Consider the following 5,000-nt stretch of genomic DNA (forward strand, 5'->3'; position numbering starts at 1 on the left):
TTTATTGTGTTATATGTGGTGAGTGTAGTTGCTGAATTGAGAGAAGCAACCATCAGTAGTTGATGGGGAGGTAAGTGATTGTCTACGGTTATGGATAAGTCAATGCATCAAGCAGTGGTATGGTCCAGACTGTAGCTGTTCACGCATCTATTCCTGTTATTCTGTTGATGTTTGGTGGTTGAAGAGACGGGCCTGAATGGGTTTGGATCGTCAATCATCTTATCACCACACACTATTATACAAAGGTAGAGTACCTGCAAGACCTAAGGTCTTCCTTGGTACGACTGACAATATCTATGAGAGTTGGGCTTTAATGCTATCAGACTTCATATCTTGCATATATGTTCAAACTAGTCACTCAACAGAGTGAGCAGTATTAGTATTGAGCTCTGCTTGTGCAAAGCAGACCGCAAATTGATCCAAGAAATTGGTATCAAGCGGTTATAATACTATGCTGTTTAGTTGACTTGCAAACGTACCCAGCAATGGTTACTCCTGCTAGATATGCTTGCATATTCTAGTGGAAGAAGATGGATTCTAAAGAGATTTCTGCGGAATCATCTTAATGCACGACATAAATCTCGATACCTCATTAAAGTTAGCATCCACTTGCTGGTTGTTATCTGAGGATATCGTATTTATAGCTGCAAAACAACTTGTTTAGCATTTTACTTTGCTAAAACATCAAGTTACCTGGTTGATCCTGCCAGTAGTCATATGCTTGTCTCAAAGATTAAGCCATGCATGTCTAAGTACATACTGTTTATAAAGTGAAACCGCGAATGGCTCATTAAATCAGTTACGGTTCCTCGGATATTCTTTTTTACATGGATAACTGTGGTAATTCTAGAGCTAATACATGAACAAGTGTTCCAACCTCAGCTTGCTGACGGAAGGATCGCATTTATTAGTACAAGACCAATGATTCTTATTCACCTAGAACCCTGTTCAGTGATTTCGGTCGCTGTCTAAGGACTAGCAGTGGGGATCTTAGCAACTTCGGTTGCATTTCTTGTGATGACTCTGAATAACTGAGCAAATCGTATGGCCTCTGAGCCGACGATGTATCCCTCAAGCAACTGCCTTATCAACTGTCGATGGTAGGTTATGCGCCTACCATGGTTGTAACGGGTAACGGGGAATTAGGGTTCGATTCCGGAGAGGGAGCCTGAGAAACGGCTACCACATCTAAGGAAGGCAGCAGGCGCGCAAATTACACAATCCCAGTACGGGGATGTAGTGACGAAAAATAACAATACGGGACTCTATTGAGGCCCCGTAATTGGAATGAGTACAATTTAAATCCTTTAACGAGGATCTATTGGAGGGCAAGTCTGGTGCCAGCAGCCGCGGTAATTCCAGCTCCAATAGCGTATATTAAAGTTGCTGCGGTTAAAAAGCTCGTAGTTGGATTTCAGTCGAACCTATGGGGTCCACTGATTAAAGGGTTAGATGGTGATGTTAGGTTTCTTGCTTGTGTCTACGGATGCTAGCTTGAACCTTCATTCCTCTTTCCTGGTGGTTACATTCATAGTGTTTAGACAGAAAATTGCTCGATATTTGCTATCAATGCTCTTTACCGAGTGTTGATTCAAGCGATCGAGACTTTTACCTTGAAAAAATCAGAGTGCTCAAAGCAGGCGTCCAAAACCTCGAAAGAGGTGCCTAAAAACGGTATGGTCAACCATCTATATGATGCGTACCACTACCTTAACTTGAATGATCTTGCATGGAATAATGGAATAGGACCTTGGTTCTATTTTGTTGGTCTTAAGAATCCAAGGTAATGATTAAGAGGGACAGACGGGGGCATTTGTATTGCGGCGCTAGAGGTGAAATTCTTGGACCGTCGCAAGACAAACTACAGCGAAAGCATTTGCCAAGAATGTTTTCATTAATCAAGAACGAAAGTTAGAGGTTCGAAGGCGATCAGATACCGCCCTAGTTCTAACCATAAACGATGCCAACCAGCGATCATTCTGAGTAACTAATTTCATGACTCGAATGGAAGCTTCCGGGAAACCAAAGTTTTTGGGTTCCGGGGGAAGTATGGTTGCAAAGCTGAAACTTAAAGGAATTGACGGAAGGGCACCACCAGGAGTGGAGCTTGCGGCTTAATTTGACTCAACACGGGAAAACTCACCCGGCCCGGACACTGAGAGGATTGACAGATTGAGAGCTCTTTCTTGATTCAGTGGGTGGTGGTGCATGGCCGTTCTTAGTTGGTGGAGTGATTTGTCTGGTTAATTCCGATAACGAACGAGACTCTAGCCTACTAAATAGACTTGCAGTTTACACTGCAGTACTCCCCCTTAGTCAACCTGTGGGTGGTAGTATCTCTTGATGGTTTCGGCTGTTGAGGGCTCTGCTGCTATTAGCCTACAGAATTGGCTAGGGTAAGGATGCTGTAGCACTGTAAGGACTTCTTAGAGGGACAAGCGGCGCTCGCAGCCGCACGAAACAGAGCAATAACAGGTCTGTGATGCCCTTAGATGTCCGGGGCCGCACGCGTGCTACACTGAAGTGGTCATCGTGCATACTGTTTCCTGCTCCGAAAGGAGTGGGTAACCGCTTGAACCCATTTCGTGATGGGGATTGGGCATTGTAATTATTGCCCATGAACGAGGAATTCCCAGTAAGCGTGAGTCATTAGCTTGCGTTGATTACGTCCCTGCCCTTTGTACACACCGCCCGTCGCTACTACCGATTGAATGATTTAGTGAGGACTTCGGACTGGTCAATCCAGACCATTGGGAAACTAGTGGTCGGATTGTGCTGGAAAGATGTTCAAACTTGATCATTTAGAGGAAGTAAAAGTCGTAACAAGGTTTCCGTAGGTGAACCTGCGGAAGGATCATTAACGTATTACCCTCTTATTATAAGAGAAATACAACCTTCAAACAATCAAACACTCTGCATAGTGATATTGTAGATGCTAATATGGTGAATGCAATTGAATTGTATGTAACATTCAAACATTGAATGTTTAAATTAAGAAAGAGAAATGGTCAAAATTATTCTCCTCTTTCTTTATTCTGTCTATTTTCCTGTCTTATTTCTTATTCTTAACAATGGTCAGAAGGGCAAAATTAACTCTTTATTTTAACTAAAGGATTATTGAGAAGAGTTGAAATTATGACTCCAATGTGGTAACATGAAAATGACTGGAACTAGTGCTTGGACGTAGTATTTATTTATTAGTTTAACTAAATTTAGTTAATTCAATGGGATATTGTCCGCTATATGATTATTATTAATAAATATTATTAAATGGCCTTAAAATGTTACAAGTCGACAGGATGAATCTGGGTGAGTTAACCCACGATCATCCATTCAATATTAATTAATATTGAAATTATTATTTCACCAATTCTTGTGGTGAAAATAGATGTAACTGGTATTTCGTCAATGGGACCTAGTATTCAGTTAATTATTAATTTAACTAAATTTTAGTTAATTCAATGGAAAATATTGTCCAACAAATTATTATTATTAACAAATATTGTTAAATGGTCACAATCTGTTTCAAGTCGTCAATACGACTTAGTATTCAATTAATTATTAATTCAACCTGATTTTGGTTAGTTCAATGGAAAATATTGTCCGACAAATTATTATTATTATTATTATTATTTATTGAATTATTCGTCCACTAATCGTGGAAACGACGGTGCCACTGACCTAAAGTGGGGGGATGTAACATTCAAACATTGAATGTTTAAATTAAGAAAGAGAAATGGTCAAAATTATTCTCCTCTTTCTTTATTCTGTCTATTTTCCTGTCTTATTTCTTATTCTTAACAATGGTCAGAAGGGCAAAATTAACTCTTTATTTTAACTAAAGGATTATTGAGAAGAGTTGAAATTATGACTCCAATGTGGTAACATGAAAATGACTGGAACTAGTGCTTGGACGTAGTATTTATTTATTAGTTTAACTAAATTTAGTTAATTCAATGGGATATTGTCCGCTATATGATTATTATTAATAAATATTATTAAATGGCCTTAAAATGTTACATGTATTTGCATTAGAGTCGCAATTGTGAATGTTTAATGCAAACATTTAGCCATTGCAACATGATTCTAACTTGCATTACATTCGTTCATTCATACATCCATCTTTCATTATCCAATGCAACAAAGAGTGAGGGTTATCTAACGATAGCCATAATTTCTTTTTGCAAAACAATTGTAGTTTATAATGAAAAGCCTGTCTTGCTACATACTTGGTACCTGTTCAAGTCTTCAGCTTATGCTGACGGCAAGGTTTAAAGAAGGAAGTTTTACACTTCTTCGCCTAACTAAGTAAAGACAACTATGGTTTTTATAAACTGCATACAATTGTTTTCAAACCCTCTCAATGCAGATTTAGGATACTTATTAAAAGTCCCACGGTGGCAAAGATACATCTTCAAGCGGTGGATCACTCGAATTACCAATCGATGAAGAACGTAGCTAGCTACGATAATCGGTGCGAATTGCAGGACACGCCGAGCACTTGAGCTTCCAACGCACATTGCGGCTTTCGGGTCTTTTCCGAGGTCACATCTGTCTGAGAGTTGAGATGTAAAATAATCAACAAAACACTTGCATACTACCATATATGCATTGTTTTGAGAGGATTGTATATTTATATGCATGAATCTTGATGTTTTATTCCTTTTCTTAATTGCAATTCGTTGCAATTTAGTAAGGAGAATCTCAAATCTACTTGTTTCACATGATAAATTTTGTGTACAATGCATATTTCATCTCTGCAAGCAGTATATATGAATAGATACTAGCATGAGATTCTAAGGTTAGTCGCCTATCTGACGACGCTAAAGTCGTATTGCAGATAACTATGGTGATCAACTAACCTGTTAACTGATGAATCTTCTTGCACTTGTATAAATCGTACAAATAGTAGCTATTTCATGCTGTTAAAGCAGACCTAAGAAGTAATGCAAAGGCAAAATTTGTGCAAACATTAAAGTAGATTTACGTTGCTTGCTTGC

The 5,000-nt window shown here is 38.8% G+C and overlaps 2 non-coding genes across 2 annotated transcripts; both read left to right on the plus strand.

The window, feature by feature from the left end:
* Positions 1-690: 690 nt before the first annotated feature.
* LOC149093088 (small subunit ribosomal RNA) lies at positions 691-2,860 on the plus strand. The gene has a single exon (XR_016200400.1). It is a non-coding gene; the product is annotated as a small subunit ribosomal RNA (ribosomal RNA).
* Positions 2,861-4,410: 1,550 nt separating this feature from the next.
* Positions 4,411-4,565, plus strand: LOC149093089 (5.8S ribosomal RNA). Its single transcript, XR_016200341.1, has one exon. It is a non-coding gene; the product is annotated as a 5.8S ribosomal RNA (ribosomal RNA).
* Positions 4,566-5,000: the final 435 nt, after the last annotated feature.

The sequence above is a fragment of the Tetranychus urticae genome, unplaced genomic scaffold (assembly GCF_039701765.1).
Source record: "Tetranychus urticae isolate SD_2017Ah unplaced genomic scaffold, NJAU_TeUrti_SD_1.0 Scaffold_4, whole genome shotgun sequence".
Classification (NCBI taxonomy): domain Eukaryota; kingdom Metazoa; phylum Arthropoda; class Arachnida; order Trombidiformes; family Tetranychidae; genus Tetranychus; species Tetranychus urticae.